Source organism: Chelonoidis abingdonii, chromosome 7 (genome assembly GCF_003597395.2).
Source record: "Chelonoidis abingdonii isolate Lonesome George chromosome 7, CheloAbing_2.0, whole genome shotgun sequence".
Taxonomy (NCBI): domain Eukaryota; kingdom Metazoa; phylum Chordata; order Testudines; family Testudinidae; genus Chelonoidis; species Chelonoidis abingdonii.
Window position 1 is genome coordinate 88,984,759 of NC_133775.1, and position 18,566 is coordinate 89,003,324.

The 18,566-nt window shown below is 42.6% G+C and overlaps 1 protein-coding gene across 8 annotated transcripts in view; it reads right to left on the reverse strand.

The window, feature by feature from the left end:
• SLC26A2 (solute carrier family 26 member 2) overlaps positions 1–14,865 on the reverse strand; it is a 29,858-nt gene extending 14,993 nt beyond the window's left edge. The window contains exons 1-2 of one of the 8 annotated variants that reach the window (XM_075068094.1): positions 14,548–14,865; positions 7,943–8,007 (exon numbers count right to left, since the gene is read on the reverse strand). The gene's annotated coding sequence lies outside the window, so the exon portion shown is untranslated. Of the gene's footprint in view, positions 1–7,942; positions 8,008–11,560; positions 11,780–12,642; positions 12,810–13,677; positions 13,770–14,547 lie in introns of those variants that run through there. The other 7 variants (XM_032794394.2, XM_075068093.1, XM_075068095.1 and 4 more) reach the window with 7 other exon arrangements.
• Positions 14,866–18,566: the final 3,701 nt, after the last annotated feature.

Here is an 18,566-nt window from a genome sequence, read left to right on the forward strand (position 1 = left end):
TTGTGGAAATGGTTCAGCTGTGGAACTAATTTCAGTTTACAGGATGCATTATCTACACTTCTTCATTCTGTGTTTGAAGGCTCTTAAGCAGGGGTGGCCAAAGTGCAGTCCACTGGCCTCTAATGCCATGGTCCATGCCCATAGTTGTGTTTAATAGTCTGTTAATGCAGACATAACTCAGACTAATTGTCTCTAGGACCTTCAGGCAGGATTTGGGTGATAATTTTGACAATGCAAAAAAATGTAAATGGTGAAGTATCTGCTTTCTTGAACTACTCAAACCTGCCCATCACACTAGAAGCTGTGATAGCATTTAATCTTCAAAGTGGCCTCCATTTCCAACTAGCAATATTCAATGCACATCTATAATGAAGTTCCAATTAGGAATCAATATATTCTTATTAGTTCAGTTACTCCATATTACACTGCAATGTATTTCACTTTGGAACCTCTGTTTTGTATTAACCTCCAGTGATTGCACCAAAATTGAACTATTCCATTGTTCAATAGCAATGGAAGGTTATAATATTTTGATTATACTGAACTGGGCCAGTTCAAGTATACATTCAAGTTCTTAAATTTTAGCTGCCCATTGAAACCAATGAACTAATCCACTCAGAGAGCCAATGCAATTCTAATTTTAGGGGTATATTTTCAAAGTACCTGATTTTTTTTCTCTGAAAATAAAAACAAAGACAGAAGGACGCATAAAAGCCATGGCCATAATAAAAAGGGCACGAGGGAAAGGCCTCAGCCTCAGTCAGCTAAATCCTCAAAGAGAGATTTGGAATTATTGAAAAACTGAACTAGTTATTTGGTAAATTTCCTCTCTCTGCATATAAAGAGGACTGGTTGGGTTTCTGCATGAAGTGTCTGTATGGTGGTTTGGGCAGAAGGAAGGAGTGGAGGGGGTGGGGAGACAAAGGAGAAACACACAGAGAAAAACCACAAATATTTCGTTGAAAGAAGAAACCCAAGTCACTGACAGACTGGGCTAGTCACATTTTGAATGGAACATTTCACACACATTTATGACAGTGAAAATATCACAAGATATTCAGCCTGCAGCTCAGCCCAATGCGAGCTCCTTACTCCAATTAGTCCGACTGTAAAGTTAAACTGAAAAGATTTCACAAACTCCACACTCAAAAGCCTACAAACTTAACTGGTGTTTCCTGGAGTGCTAGGTGCATGAGAAATATAACAGACAGACAAGAAAGACAGAATAGATTATAGTGAGCATAGCATAAATATTAGGAATAGAGAGACATCAGTGTGGTCATTACTGCAACCGGTTAAAAAAATTATTTCATGACCATTTTACATAGAGTCATCTATCCAAGCACTTCCTTGTGTCAGCTTGCTGAAAGTCTAGTACTTGCTGATACACCCCAGTGAACAAGCAGCAAAGAATCCTGTGGCACCTTATAGACTAACAGCCGTTTTGGAGCATGAGCTTCTGTGGGTGAATACATGCATCCGACGAAGTGGGCATTCACCCACGAAAGCTCATGCTCCAAAACGTCTGTTAGTCTATAAGGTGCCACAGGATTCTTTGCTGCTTTTACAGATCCAGACTAACACGGCTACGCCTCTGATACTTGACCCCAGTGAATAAAGACATTATTACATGGAACTAACCGCCTGCAAAAGTCAAACAGGCCTAAATAATGTCCATCACCAGTGATTTCATTTTACATCTATTATAAAAGTGGGTGGGGGGGAACCCACACAAAAAATCCTTAGCTAAAGCAATGTTAAGTTTGCAATTTTAAACACCAAAATTTATAGAAATGAAAAAATATGTTTCTGGGAGCAACCTTAATGTATCTGCATTGCACATGCTGTATTTTAAGGTACACACTGAACAGTATAATTATCCCAAAGTGCTTCTGTGCAAGGTGGGTGAGATAATGTTGCTGTGAAAATGCTAATTTTTGCATTTCCTGACTGTGTTTAAATACGCGCCCTTAATGATTCATTAATACTGATTTAGTTTGCTTCAGTTTTGTTTTTGTTTTTTTTTAAAAAAGGGAAAGGGGAGAACAACAACTTCAAGAAACAGAAAGTACCCAGAAAGTAACAGATGACTGCTAGATAGCTAATGTAATGCTGATTTTTTAAAAAGGCTCCAGAGCTAATCCTGGCCATTACAGGCCAGTAAACCTAACTTCAGCAACAGGCAAATTGATTGAAAGAGCAAAGAGCAGAATTATCAGACACATAGGTGAACACAATATGTTGAGGAAGAGTCAACACAGCTTTTATAAAGGGAGATCAAAGAATTTTAATATATTGGTGAGGCATGAAGGGATCAAACATGTGGACATGGGAGATCCAGTGGATGGAGCAGGGGTCGGCAACCTTTGGCATGTGGCTCGCCAGGGTAAGCACCCTGGCGGGCCGGGCTGGTTTGTTTACCTGCTGTGTCCGCAGGTTCGGCCAATCGTGGCTCCCACTGGCCACAGTTCGCCGTCCCAGGCCAATGGGGGTGGCGGGAAGCAGCGGCCAGCACATCCCTCAGTCCGCGTCGCTTCCCGCAGCCCTCCTTGGCCTGGGACAGCAAACTGCGGCCAGTGGGAGCCACAATCAGCCGAACCTGTGGACGCAGCAGGTAAACAAACCGGCCCAGCCCGCCGCTTACCCTGGCGAGCCACGTGCCAAAGGTTGCCGACCCCCAGGATAGAGTATACTTGGACTTTGTGAAAGTTTTTGACAAGGTCCCTCACCAAAGACTCTTAAGCAAAGTATCAGAGGGGTAGCCGTGTTAGTCTGGATCTGTAAAAGCAGCAGAGAATCCTGTGGCACCTTATAGACTAACAGACGTTTTGGAGCATGAGCTTTCGTGGGTGAATACCCACTTGTCAGACGCAGGCTAGTGAAATTGCAAGGGGCAGGTATCTATATGCTAGCAAGCAAGCTAGAGATAACGAGGTTAGTTCAGTCAGGGAAGGGTGAGGCCCTGTTCTCAGCAAGTAGAGGTGTGAAAACCTCTACTGGCTCACTGCTCACACCTCTATTGCTGAAGAAACAGGACTCACCTCCTGACTGAACTAACCTCGTTCTCTAGCTTGCTTGCTAGGCATTATATATACCTGCCCCTGGAAATTTCCACTACCTGCGTCTGACGAAGTGGGTATTCACCCACGAAAGCTCATGCTCCAAAACGTCTGTTAGTCTATAAGGTGCCACAGGATTCTCTGCTGCTTAAGCAAAGTAGGCAGTCATAGGATAAGAGGGAAGGTCCTCTAATGGATACATAACTGGTTAAAAGATAGGAAACAAAGGGTAGGAATAAATGGTCAGTTTTCACAGAGGAGAGGTAAATAGTGGGGTCCCCCAAGGATCTGTACTGGGACTAGCGCTGTTCAACGTATTTCAGTAATGATCTAGCAAAAGGGTAAACAGAGAGATGGCAAAGTTTGCAGATAATACAAAATTACTCAAGGTAAATCCAAAGCTGACTGCAAAGAGTTACATAGGGATCTGGGTGACTGGGGAACAAAATATCAGAGGAAACTGAATGTTGATAATTGGGAAATAAGGTACATTGGAAAACATAATCCCAACTATATATACAAAATAAAGGGGTCTAAATTAGCTGTTTCCACCCAAGAAAGAGATCTTGGAGTCACTGGGGATAGATCTTTGAAAATATCTGTTCAATATGCAGCAACAGTCAAAACACCTAATAGGATATTAGGAACTATTAGGAAGGGGCCAATAATAAAACAGAAAATATTATAATGCCACTTGTGATGGGGTGAACTAGGCCCAAAGGCCCCCTGCTGGAGGCCTCAGGGTTCTGCCACACCCATCCCAGGGAAGAAGCAGTAGAGAGGTCCTCCAAGTAGGCTAGAGTGGCTGCAGGGGAAGCAGCCAATCAGGGACCAGGAGGAGTTGCAGTGCAGAGCAGTAGTTAGTTGTTGCTAGGAGCAGGAAAAGAAAGGACCGCAGACCTGAAAGAACAGCAGGGCCATAGATGGTTTGCTAGCAGGGACCGGGGGAGCATTGAGGGAGCTCCTGGCTGGTTGCTAGGACTGAGCAGGGACTGAGTCTGGGGAGGGCTGCAGGAAGATAGCGTCGCTAGGGAGGAATCCCTGGGATTACAGCCCCATATCAAGGCTGGACTACTTAAAGATCAAAGCCTGGGGAGGGCTAGAGAGAGACACCACGAGAGGGGCACTGAAAGAGGCCCCGGTAGACTATATATCCTGGAAGGGGGTTGTGTTGGTTAACAGGCAGACAGTGTGACTGAGTCAGAGCACTGTCACTGACAAACCCACCTGAGAACCACCAAAGAGGATCACCAGAACTAAAGAACACAGACATGCCTAACCAGAAGGGGGCACTTGCAAGAGGTGGGTGCCAACCCTGTTACATCACTATATTAATCCATGCTATACCCACACCTTGAATGGCATGCAGTTCTGGTCACTCCATTTCAAAAAAGATATATTAGAATTGGAAAAAGTACAGGCAAGGGCAATAAAAATGATTAAGAGTATGGAACAACTTCCCTATGAGGACAGATTAAAAAGACCTGGGACTGTTCAGCTTAGAAGAGAGACAACTTAAACAGAGGATATGATAGAGGCCTATAAAATCATGAATGGTGTGGAGAAAGTGAATAAGGAAGTGTTATTTACCCCTTCACATAATACAAGAACTCAACGAAATTAGCAGACAGCAAGTTTAAAACAAACATAAGGAAATACTTCACACAATGCACAGTCAACCTGTGGACCTCATTGCCAGGGAATGTTCTGAAGGCCAAAATTTAACTGCGTCAAAAACAGAATTAGATAAATTCCTGGAGGATATGTCCATAAATATCTATTAGCCAAGATGGCCAGGAACACAACCCCATGCTCTGGGTGTCTCTAAACCTCTGACTACCAGAAGTTGGGACTGGAAGATAGGTCATGGATCACTCGATAAATTGCCCTGTTCCGTTCATTCCTTTTGAAAGCCTCTGGCACCAGCCACTGTCAGAAGACAGGATACGAGGCTAGCTGGACACTGGTCTGACCCAGTTCGGCCATTCTTATGCTGTGAGCCTCAGAGCCACTAGCTGGAGCTTCTCCCACACAGTAGCATGTCAATCAACAAACCCTTTATGTAGCAGCAAAGGCAACGCTGTGAGACTTGTTTTCCTATCTCCACCTATCAGCAGGAGGGATACATCACTCACTTTTTGGGCAGCCACAAAAAGACAATAGTGGAAGTATGTTTTCTCTCATTTGTACACATACTCAAATGGCTAAATGGATTTTAATTAAAGCTTTCAAGAGACTCTCACCTTTGGAGTGAGGCCAAGAATGGAAAGTTTCACCCCAAAAAGGTATATGAGAAAGCTGAGAGTGAAAAGAGGATTACTGTGGAAGCTGAGCTGCAGCCTTTAATATAATGTTCACAGCTATATACAATACCTTTATTTTTTTAAATCCTCTGAACAATACCACTGAAGATCAACATGATAATTAGAAGTTAATGTAATATGGTAACCATGTGACTCTCTATTACTGTAGATTTAAGCATTAGTCACATGAGATGACAAATTAAATAACTCTTGGCCTCTTGCAAATTACATGAATTGCAAAGCTGGTTTGCTAACCGCCAAATCAAACAGAATAGAGGTTTTTGTGCATCCAAAAGCACACATGACCCTTTCTTTGGCAACAGAATTGGGGGAAACTGTCTCCAATTATATTTTTCTTCGAATCTTCCACTTAGCACTGATGCAGCACTGAAGAGGTTAGAAATAATGGTGAAAACACCAACAGCTAGTCTATACTAGCCAGCCACAATTCTACCACCAGTAGACCTTACCGGTGCTAGAGCAATGGTGGGTAATTTTAAGAAAAATGCCTAGGAAGACACAGCCAATTCACCACAAATACTAGTATTATTATATTCAATGAAATCTGTGTCAACCAGTTAAATTAGTAGATTAATTTCGGTCAATCAGAAATGAATTGATTCATGAAAGTGCGGTTTACAAAACAGCCTGATCTTCTGTGAACAATCATTGAATCCAGAAATAAGAAATACCTATTAGGTCCTCTGACCCACTGAGACACAGTGCCCTGTCTAGGTCACATCTCTAACATTTCAGGATTGTTCTCTATTTATCAACATTTCCCCCCAGCCTAGTTTTAAAATGTTCCAAGTAATGAGACAAAGAGGAAAACAATAGCTTACTTATGACTAAATGAAACCCAATACAAGTCCATTTCTGAAGACGACTACAGTGCAACCTTTTAATGTTTGTTAAAAAGGCCTTCTTTTCAATTAGCTGTTATAAAAACAAACACCTGTCCAGCACTGTGTCCAGTGACAGCACTATATGCTCTAACCCAGGGAATCCAAATTTAGGTTCCACATTCACAGGTGTTGGAACTAGAGGTGCTGGGAGTGCTGCCACACTCCATGGCTTGATGTGGTTTCCATCATACAGAGGGTTTCTACTTTGGTTCAATGGCTGTCAGCACCCCCACTATACAAATTGGTCCAGTAGCCCTGCCCACATTAACTGGCTGGGGTGTGCTTCATTTTAGACCCAAATATACATCCATCTTACATTTAACATGAGGGCATCCCCTCTTAATTGCTCTAGAAGTGTAAATCCACAAACCAGAGTCTATTAAATCTCCATCTAAAATATAGTATCACTATGGTACTGATCTAATAAATCCCTAATGATTCTGAACTTCGCCCTTATGCTAGTCTCATATCTGGCAGGATAACACTAAGATCATCATATAGAACTGTAACTGTACACTGTTATTTGATAATGCCTTCCATTCACATACCTTTAAAACGCTTTATAAACATTGATTAATTAAGCCTCCTAACAGCTCTGTGAAGAATGTATTCTGATCCCTATTTATCAACAGGGAAATTTACACAGAGTAAGTTACTCAAGGTCACACAGCAAGTCAGTTTCAAAAGAGACCTTAGAATTCATGACCCTTGCCTCATCCAGCACCCACTTGATAACATGCCCTCCTACAAGGTATTGCAAAATTCTAGTTGGCTGTTATTTATAGCGTGTGCATATAAAACAAATACTTCAAGTCAGCAAGGATAAACAACAGTAGGCACTACTACAGTAGGCACTCTAAGCATACACTGTATTTGCGACTGAAGCCTTTTATTCCCAATTTATCTGTCCATAATTATGAACCAAGAATCATTCTGCCAAAACCCTTTTATGAATGAGTACAATAAAATGCTGACATTTTGTTTTTCAATTTAATCTCCAAGCTACTTATAACTGTTACAAACTTCTTAAACAGGCTTACTATTTTCCTACATTACAGTAATCTAAATCTCTCTGATCCCCTCTTCACCAAAAAATCACAGAGGGCTCGCAACAACCTTGGAGTTATTCCTGATTTCTGTCAGAAAACTCTGAAATGACAGCCAGCTATATTATTTATTCCTATTCGGTATTCTTGGATTCAGACATCCCAAGTGACATCTGTTTGTACATCTTCTGACCACTATATAATGTCTAGACGGCAGAATCATGGTCTAAGGGAAAATGATTTTGCTAGTAAGTTGTGGTCATACTAGTGGACTGACTTACACAAAGTCTGTATAACAGCCTTCCTTATGTGGTGTGAAAAGGGCCTTTCATCAAAAAGATAGGCATTGCCTATAAGAGTGAAAGGACACTGGGCAGTGGCAGAATTTTCATCCAGTTACACTCATTTCTGACCAAAAATGCTGCTCTGTATTATTTCTGTAACCAGACAGCCCAAGCCAACTAGAACAAAACTTGAATTCTTTCCATTCAGGGCTAGAGGACAAGACAACCTCAGTTAAGTACAGCGAGCACAGCATTTCATTTCAGAAAAGGAGTTTCCAAAGTCTGTTTACTTTGAGAAGATGTTATTTTATATGACCAATTTCCATGCACAGAATTCAGTCTTACCAGTTCCTTTCAGCCTGAATGTAGTCTTTGAGGGGTGCTTAATTGCTTCAGATCCATCACATATGCTGTGAAGTAAGAGAAACGGTCACAGATATCCCTCTGTCATGAGAGACTTACCACAAGTACCAGTCTTAAAAATCAGATAAGGGGACGTTTTCTAGTTATGCAAGCTTAAAATTTGTACAATATCCAGATTACATATAAGTCAGTATAAAAAGACAGGGGATTCATTTCCCCCTTTTACTAAACCGTTAGCTGCAACCTGCCTAGTAGTCTAGCCTCATGGAACCAGGAACTGCAGCAAGCAGTCTCTGCTGGCATGGATTTCCATGTAACCATCCCAGAACATGGTCACTTTGACAGTGAGAGAACAGTAATGGGAATTTTAACTCACTTATATGCTCAAACAATTCATTACAACCTTAAACTCAAGTCAAGTTTGTGCTTACAAGCAGAAAGAAAATCCTGCTTGCTTTCCAAAATACAGACTCCAGATGTCAAGATTGGCTACCTACACTATATGTACACAAACACCCACTTAGATGTGCAAATACCCAGTTTTGTGCACCAACAGTTGTGCAGTTTCACACGGCCACTTTTAAACACTAAAAGCTAATTTATACTTGAAAGTTCTTTCTGATTAATGCATGGTGTGAATTTAAAGTTCAATAGCTATTCCTGTATAACTCAGTTTGTAGACACACTTATTCCAGAATAAAAGTGCACAAGCAAACTTTCTAAAGAGACGTTTGGATTTTCAAAGGCACCCAAGTCCTAATGAAATTAATTAGGAGTTGCGGCCTAACAATTTTAGGCTCCCTGGAAAATCCAGCCAAAATGTCTAAGTGTAAAAGCAATACTTTGGAAAACATGCCCTTTCACCTGTGGTTATTGGAGGCAAAAAACTACCCTGTACTAAGCAGTCCATCCAGGCCCGCAGACAGCAATTCCAGGCCCCAAGGCAGAACAGTCAATGGGCCCCCAGGCCCAGCATGAAGTCTCCACATGGGCACAGAGCTGGACCATGTGTGGCTTCAATTTAAGCCCATTGCTTCTTGTCCTATCCTCAGAGGTTAAGGAGAACAATGTTTCTCCTTCCTCCCTTGTAACAACTTTTTAGGTATTTGAAAACTGTTATCATGTCCACTTTCAGTCTTCTGTTTTCCAGCCTAAACAAACCCATTTTTTTTTAAAATCTTCCCTCACAGGTCATGTTTTCTCGACCTTTAAGTATTTTTGTTGCTCTTCTCTGAACTTTTTCAAATTTGTCCACATCCTTCCTGAAACGTGGCACCTAGAATTTGACACAATACTCCAGTTTAGGCTCAATCAGCAGGGAGTAGAGCAGATGAATTACTTCTCATGTCTAGTTTACAACACTCCTGCTAATACACCCCAGAATGTTTACTTTTTTTGCAACAGTGTTACACTGTTGACTCATATTTAGCTTATGATCCACTGTGACACCCAAATCCCTTTCCACAATACTCCTACCTAGGCAGTCATTCCCCATTTTGTATGTGTGCAACTGATTGTTCCTTCCTAAGTGGAGTACTTTACATGTGTCCTTATTGAATTTCATCCTATTTACTTCAGACCATTTCTCCAGATCATTTTGAATTTTAATCTATTATCTAAACGAAACATTTCCAATTAAAACAAAAGTTTTTGGGTTGACCAGGGAAGGAAAAGCAGCAATTCATGCATTAAATACAATCTCTCTCTAGCCCACTGTCAGTCAGGCAAGTTAAACAGATACACAGTGCTACAGTCATGTACAAATTTTGCATAAAATACCAGCAGGGGAAGTTCTCCCCAAAGAAATTTCCTAGCATGTTTAAGGCCAGCTCACATCACATGGCCCTCTCTGACTGAATGCCGGGAACTTCCCAGCTCCACCAGAAAAAGAGAAACTGTTTGGTTTTCACATGAACAGGAGACATCTGTAAACGAATCCTGCCAGAGACTGAACTGAACAGACTAGCACACAGAAAGCCAACATTTACCTTGGATAAAGGATAAGTGAGGGCAGGGGGGGAATAAACAAGGTGAGAAGTGAAACAGATCAAACAAAAAATCCAAACACTTTTTTTTCTTGAGCTTGAAAGTCTTCTATCCACTGTCACAGCCACTCTCTCTTTGAAACAGTGTCCCATCCTGATCTACTAGGGCTGTGGAGGCCTATTTTTCTCATTTTAGAAGCCAACACAAATTTATTACTAGATTATTTAAGTTTTTCCAGATGACAGTAAATTACAATGAGGTTACAATAATACTTAGCTCTTATAAAGCGCTTTTCATCAGTAGATCTCAAAGCATTTTATCAAGGAAGTCCGAATCATTATCCCCACTTTACAGATGGGGAAAACTCTGGCAGAAAAGGAAGTGACCCAGGCCCAGCAAGCTGTGGCAGAACTGGGAATAAAACCCAGGTCTCAGACGACTCAGGCCACATTGCCTCGTACAGAATATATCTGCAGAATTCAGTTTAACGCTGCTTTTTTTTTTTAAAGGAATATTTTTTATAATGCATGTACAGCAGAAAAAAACAGAAATTCCATGTTTATTTACAGGGTTGGACAATTTTATCAAGACCCTCAGCCCTACCCTTGTCAGGTTTGACATTGCAGTTCCTACCATCAGTGAAATTATTTCTTTTTAAATCATCACTTTGATCTTTTCCCACTTAAACTATGAGAATTTAACTGACCAGGGTCTAAAATGAAAAGGGACCAGTGCCTTCTCCATCTTCCCTTCTCTCCAAATCTAGTACTTATCAGCCCCACTACAGCTCCAGGCACTCGATCGGCCGCTGTGATACGCTCATCTATTTTCAAGTCTCACCTATAAACTTATTCTTTCTTGCCTTTGTCTCTCTCAAAATGAGATCTTTCTGCTATTATCTCTTATTTAGCCCTGGAAGGTGTTTTGGGATAAAGTCTTTAATAAAGATGCAGTAACCAGATGAGTCAAGTTCTATTCAAAACCAGTGACGAGTTTGCAATAATATCATAAATTTCAACAACCTTAAACTCCAGAATTCATATCTCTATGAAAAACTGGTCTGTTTGGTTTACTCGCGTGAGTTTAAATCTGTAATAATAGATAATCTTTAAATACTACTGCCCCTCCTAATTTCACCCCAGGCTGGACCACTCAAAATGGTGCTGAGAGGGCAACCACCATTCAGGATTATCATCAGTTATTTAATGTGATATAGGCAGAGTAAGACACCTGGCAGAAGTTTATAAATGGGTTAGACAGAGCAGGGATGCGACGAGCTGGGACAGCAAGCAGTTCTGGCAATGGAGGCTCTATGTATAAGGCATTGCGGGGCTGAAGGAGAACAAGGATTTTTGGACAGAACAGATTTGGAGGCTTAGTTATAGAAGCCCTGACAAAGTTAATTGAGAAGTTTAAAAACGATTCAGAGTGAGACCAACTCTTAACCTACATCCCCAACAGGACTCCCAGCCGCCTCTCCTCGGGGTGCACGCTGCACCCTCCTCCCTAGCAGCCCCCTTCTCGGGGGATCCCTGGCCCCGCATTCCCCCCGGGGTGTCGCCCCTTCCCACTCCCAAGACCCCCTTCTCGCTGCTCTCCCTGGGGCTCACGTACCCCACCAGGATCCCTGCACCGGGACTCTCCGCTCTCCCCGGGGCGTCCCCCCACCGGAGCCCCCTCGCAAAGGCGCCCGCGCACCCCGCTCCCAGCAGGGGTCACTCACCCGGCCGCCCCGCTCCCAGCGCCGGGGGATAAACTCGGACCCCTCCCGCGCCCAGCTCAGCTGCCGGTCCAGAGCGGAGGGGGCGAGCCCGGCCGCAAGCCCCGCCTCCTTCTGCCCGCCTGGCGCAGCGCCCTGAGGGAGGGGGCAGCGGGGAGGGAAGAGGGGGAGGAGGGGCAGCGGGGAAGGTAAGGGGGCGGAGCCAGAGCGGAGGGGAGACGGAGGAGGAGGGGGCGGGGCAGGCAGGAGGGAAAGGAAGAAGGGAGGGGAGTGGGCAGAGGAGGAGGAGGGGGCGGAGCCAGGGCGGGGCAAGGCAGGAGGAAGAAGGCGGGGGGCAGGGCAGAGCAGAGGGAGGGGGAAGAGTCATTCTCTTGAGGGATCCCTCCCTGGCCAGAGGGGTTGGGGGACCAATTTCTCCTGGGAACAGCCAAAGCCCACACCCCTTCCTCCCCCATGACAAACAGGCAGGGAAGTGGCACCTTGGGAGAAGAGACGGGACCACACAATGCCACAGGCAGGGGTGCCAAGAATGCCCATGATGAGAACCCCCGTCACAATCCCAGACCCAGGCCCGGCTTTCAGGCCTCCTGGATTGACCTAAGTGACACTCCTCCTGTGCCACCTTGTCGCTCATAACAGAAGGAGTGGTGGGGAGGGGGAGATAGGCCTGTCCGTCTTTACACGAGGGAGTTCTGTCCTGTACATAACACTAAGGCCAGGGCTACAGCAGAAACATTGCCGGCCTAGCCATACTGGTATAGCCATACCAGCAAACCCTCCTAGTGGAAACACATCTTATACCAGCAAAAGAGTGCTTCTGCAACCTGTTCCCCACATGAAATAATCTGTGCCAGCAAAAGAACTTGTATGCTACTGTAACTGTTAGTATAGAAATGTTGTTTAAAAAAATCACACCCCTAAACTGGCAAAAATTTCTAGTGTAGACCAAGCCTAAGGGTTAGATACAAACCAACACCTCTTGCCAGCAAATTCAGTGTTTGGGCTAATGCTGATTCTTTAGTCCCAGCAGACACAAACGCTTTGGCACATGAGAGATGCGTTGTATTAGATTAGACCATTGCTGGCTTGCTTCATGGTATGCTTTATGCCCCATGTGTAGCAAAACTACATCATCACAAGGTCTTGTGAACAACATCACATCACTCTATCTCCCTTGTCCCAAATGCACATGGACAGGAAGAAACCTTGTTTACCTCGAAAAAGTAACAATTCATGGGGTGCTAAAGTAGAAAAATACAGATTGTAATGGTAACTGACCCCAAATCTTGTCAAATGAGAGAATTTCTGTGGAACGGTTGGGACTCTGAGATCACATGCCTGTGTCTATATTACAAAGCACTACTGCAGCTATGCAAATGCTGTAGTGTAGACACTTGCAACACAGACAGAAGGGTTTTTTTCCATTGCTATAGTAAATCCGCCTCATTAACAGGCAGTAGCTGGGTCAACCGAAGAATTCTTCCATCAATCTAGTGCTTGGTTTAACTACATTTCTTAGAGGTGTGAGCAACATAGCTAGTTTGACATAAGTTTTAGGTATAGGACCAGGGCCGAGTGTATCAGAATTTATGACAAAATTTTGCCTCATGCAGATGGTTTCTTAACTGCCAACCGATATTGCAGAAGAATGACCAGTGGACCAGAATAAAAGAGGAAGACAAGGGAATGGAGGATTACAAAGGAAACAATTACTAGGTTTGCAGAAGAAGGAGCAGGCAAAAAACTGAAAACCAACGCTGCAGAGTAATATACTACTTCTTGGGTGAGACATGAGGCTGACAAAAAACTTCTCAGCTTCCAATAAACCAGCCATGGTATGCAAGAAAAATTGGCACATGGAGCTGATCACAATATTTCATAAGTCTGGGACAAATCCTGAAAACAAGTGAGTATCTGCAAAGCACTTGCATCCCTCACTGATATCAAAAATAGGTCCGAGTGCTCAGGATTTGGCCCACTGCAGAATTAATAATAATACTTTCAGCTTTACCTTTCAAATATGATTACTTCCTAGCACGTCCTGGACCCCCACGAGGGCTGAAGAATTCTCATACAAAGAATGATGCATTGGCACTAATCTTTCTGAAGGAAAAGACCAACTGATTAATTCAAGTGTGAGAACCAATTAAATCGTCCTAATCCTTTTAATTTACAAGATTAATCATTTGTTGCTAACAAACAGGCAAAAGAATCTAAAATTTTCCCATATCTCTCACATTTAAAGATACTTCAGTAATTCCTTAAAGAGAAAATCTTGCACTAGGATACCACAAATATTCACAGAAATGTCAAATGCCTTTTGAAATCTTACAAAGCTATCTGCCTCAGTGTCATTGAAGTATGTTTTCTCCTTGTCCCTCCTAACCATGAACCAGAGATAGGCTTGGCATAATTCAATTTTTTTTTATAATTTTGATAGGTAATATTGATGTGAGTTTTGAAGCATTCTTTTTATTTTTAACACTTTAAATGTTCACAGTTGCACAAGATTATGGATGGGGGTGGGGTCCAACAATAATTATTTAATAATGGTAGACACTGAAATTAAAAAGTTAAAATTTTATAACTGCTAACACAAACTATCGACATCACATATAAAAACTAAATATTTTTAAATCAAACTGATAAGTTCTCAGGCAGCGTTTTTCTTACTTTGCCTATCTATAAATTTTTCTATTATTATAAGATGGAAATATTTTTTCATCAGTTTGTGTGAAATTGACATATACCAACAAAAATCAAATCCTTCCAAGCCAAACCACAGCGAAACTTTGATATTTTACACATTCAGAAACACTAGTATTCTAGTATTCTGTGTTTCTTTCTTTGGAATGTTTGGGTTGAATCCAGCCCCACTTACCTTTTCGGCTGGGTTTTCATTGAAAAGCAGGAATGCGGTCCTTGAAACTGAATGTTGCCTAATATTTGTTTTTCAAATGCAGCCTTGAACTGCCAAAGATCAGTTGCGTTCAATGTGCAAGAATAAGGAAGGTGCCAACAACTCTAGGTCTACTGACTCCCCACCCATGTCTCGTCTTGTGATATTAGACAAGGGCTGAAAGATCTACTTTTGCTTAACTGTATAGTTTAAAATGACACATTTAATATTATCCTTTCCTAAGGCTCTAAACATGCACAATGGTAATTGATAGTTGTGTCACAGTGGCAGAGAAAAAGGTGTCTGACCAGTTTTTTCACTCTTGACCAAAAATCAATACAGATGAAATGTGCTGATTATTTCTTTGAGTGGTAGATGTTTAATGTACTGCCTTGATTGTTTACTGTACCACGCTGATAAGGTCTCAGCTGGAGTACTGTGTCCAGTTCTGAGTGCCACATTTCAGGAAAGATGTAGACCAGGGTTCGGAAACCTTTGGCACGTGACTTGTCAAGGAATTCCGCTGGCGGGCTGGGATGGTTTGTTTACCTGCAGCATCTGCAGGTTCGGCCGATCGCAGCTTCCACTGGCCATTGTTTTCCGTTCCAGGCCAATAGGGGCTGTGGGAAGCGGCGGCCAGCACATCCCTCGGCCTGTGCTGCTTCCCGCAGCCCCCATTGGCCTGGAATGGTGAACTGCTGCCAGTGGGAGCTGCGATCGGCCAAACCTGCAGATGCTGCAGGTAAGCAAACTGTCCCGGCCTGCTAGTGGGTTAACCTGACAGGCCACGTGCCAAAGGTTCCAATCCCTGATGTAGACAATTTGGAGAAAGTCTAGAGAAGAGCAACAAAAATGATTCAAGGTCTAGAAAACATGACCTATGAGGAAAGATTGAAAAAATTGGGTTTGTTTAGTCTGGAGAAAAGAAGACAAGACAGAGGGGGGACATGATAACAGTTTTCAAGTACATAAAAGGTTGTTACAAGCAGGAGGGTGAAAAATTGTTCTCATTAACCTCTGAAGACAGGACAAGCAGCAAGGGGGTAAATGTAGAAAGGGCAGTTTAGGTTGGACATTAGGAAAAACTTCCTATCAGGGTAGTTAAGCATTGGAATAAATTGCCTGGGGATGTTTTGGAATCCCTGTCACTGAGGGTTTTTAAGACCAGGTTAGAAAATACTGTCAGGAATGAACTAGTTCAGGGGTCGGCAACCTTTCAGAAGTGCTGTGCCGAGTCTTCATTTATTCACTCTAATTTAAGATTTTGCATGCCAGTAATACATTTTAACGTTTTTAGAAGGTCTCTTTCTATAAGTCTATAATACATAATTAAACTATCGTATGTGAAGTAAATAAAGTTTTATAAATGTTTAAGAAGCTTCATGTAAAATTAAATGAAAATGCAAAGCCCCCTGGACCGGTGGCCAGGACCTGGGCATTGTGAGTGCCACTGAAAATCAGCTCGCATGCCGCCTTTGGCACGCGTGCCATAGGTTGCCTACCCCTGGATTAGTTATTACTTAGACCTGCTTCGAGTGAAGCAGACTGGATTGGATGATCTATTGAGGTTCCTTTCAGCCCTAAGCTTCTATGATTAGGTAATAAAGAGCAGTTCACTGAAGAGCCCTCTAAACACACCTTTCACATGAAAAGGTGAGAGCCTAAGTCCACTTGCGATGGAGGAAAACCAAGCACTGAGTTAGTGGCGGCCATTACATTAACCAATGCTTAATTGTATTGAAAGAGGTGCTGGGGCTCAAGCAATTAGATGCTGGGGCTCAAGCAATTTTTTTACTTTCATAACTGACACAGCAGGCCCAGAGGTGCTGGGGCTATGAACTACCAAGCCTAGAGGTGCTAGGGCTCAGCCTTGGGAAGGCCTGGCACAAATGAGGCACTGCACTAGACCCCAATGCTGAAAAAGCCAATAAAATGGATAATGAACTGGAAAATGAGGGGATTAAAATAGATTTGAGGAAATGCTACCAATTGGAAATACAACTATGGGAAATGATGTGGTTATAGAGACTAGAAATGATGCCAGAAAGACCTGCTACAATGAGTTGGACACACCTGTTTTGTACACTTACTAATGCAATGTTATGGCTGAGCCCTTAAATTCACAAAAATCAGGAAAACACCTGCCACGACTATCATTTGGCCATGCTGCAATAAGAATTAATAATCAACACTGCGTATAGTAATACAAACTGTTACATCAGATCTATAGGGAAAACTAGCTTTGAATTTCCAGACTTCAGTGCATTTAAAAGCTGTAATGTTGCATTTTTTCCTGCTCATTTAATGGCATCAGCAGCAGCACTATTGCTGGTTCCTCCTGGAGACTGATCCTGCTGGTGCTTTTCATATGGGTTTTAACTGAGCATGAAATGTATGGGAACTCCAAGACTAGAGCTGTGAGAATAACTGATTTTTTGGTTTGACAGCAGGTCTGAAAATTTAGAAAAAAAGTTCATTTTAGATCAACGCCAAACAATTTATTTTAAATACTCAGCAAATCAAAAAATTAAAAAATGTTTTCAGTTCCATGAAATATTATGATTTGTTTTGCTTTGAATTTTTAAATTTTTAAATAAAACTGAAAGAAATTTCAAACCCATTCATTTGAAATTGAAAAATCACAATATTTCATTTCTAAGAGGAAAAAATGAAATATTTCAGTTATTTCAGAACTTTTGTTTTTCATTTTTAGTTAGGGTTTTTTTTTTTCAACTGAAACAATTTGGCAAAATTGACTCAAATTCACAAAATGGTGTGTTGGTCGACCCATAATCTAAATTTTTCATCAAAAAAGTTTCAACCAGAACATTTTGCCCAGCTCTGTCCAATATTGTTAGGTCAATTCCAGTAAAGAGTGGCAGCTATTATAAAAGCACCAAGAGACAGATCTTTATGGAGTGACTCTACAAAACACAAATGAGAAACAACAAAGCAAAGAAACAATTTCTACAGCATTTTCACCTTCTCCCTAGAGAGGTTACCCATAGAGAATTTGGCCTATCCACTGAATTGTGTCAGCTAAAGAGGAATACGGAAATAATACTTGTTGGAATTGCAAAGCAAACGAACAAAAAAAAATTCTCCAGATTGAATGTTTTTAATTCTGGTTGTTTTTTCTTCCTGCTGTACAGTGTTTTTATATTTGGTAAAAATCACAATGTAAATATTTAAAGAGTAGGCAATTAGCCTCCATCTGTTTTTCCTTCAGCAGCTTCATATGGTATCAGGTTCTATAGTTAATGTACGTTTGTGTTAACAGGACTTTTGTCCCAGGGAAGATCTGGTTACTTTTCTTACATTGCAGTGTTATGCAGCTATAATCTTCAGTATTTGATCTAGGGTATATTGATGTGTAACCCACACACCTCCTCAGTGTAGTGTTCTGTCCCATCTAGTGGCATCGAGACCACTTAAAGAGAGAGATAAAATGAGTCTGCTCTACAGCCTTAGCTAGTAGCCAGTTGGCCTTTAGCTCATGCGATAGAGGATCATGTATTAAGCTGCAGAGGTCTCCGATTTAAACCTGCCTGATAATCAGGGGGGGCTCCAGGTCCCGGCCCGCCAAGCGCGTGCTTGGGGCGGCATGCCGCGGGGGGCGCTCTGCCGGTTGCCGGGAGGGCAGCAGGCGGCTCCAATGGACCTCTCGCAGGTGTGCCTGCATAGGGTCCGCTGGTCCCGTAGCTCCGGTGGACCTCCCACAGGCATGCCTGCGGGAGGTCCACCAAAGCCACGGGACCTGCAGACCGCGGGACCAGCGGACCCTCCGCAGGCATGCCTGCGGGAGATCCACTGGAGCCACCTGCCACCTTCCCAGCGACCGGCAGAGCGCCCCCCTCGGCATGCCACCGTGCTTAGGGCGGCGAAATGTCTAGAGCCGCCCCTGCTGATAATGACCAGGGTCTGTCAGTGTTACAGATGCACAGTGTAGTAAGATGAGGCCCTGAAACATAAACCCTTATCAGAGGTCTGGTATGAGGCCT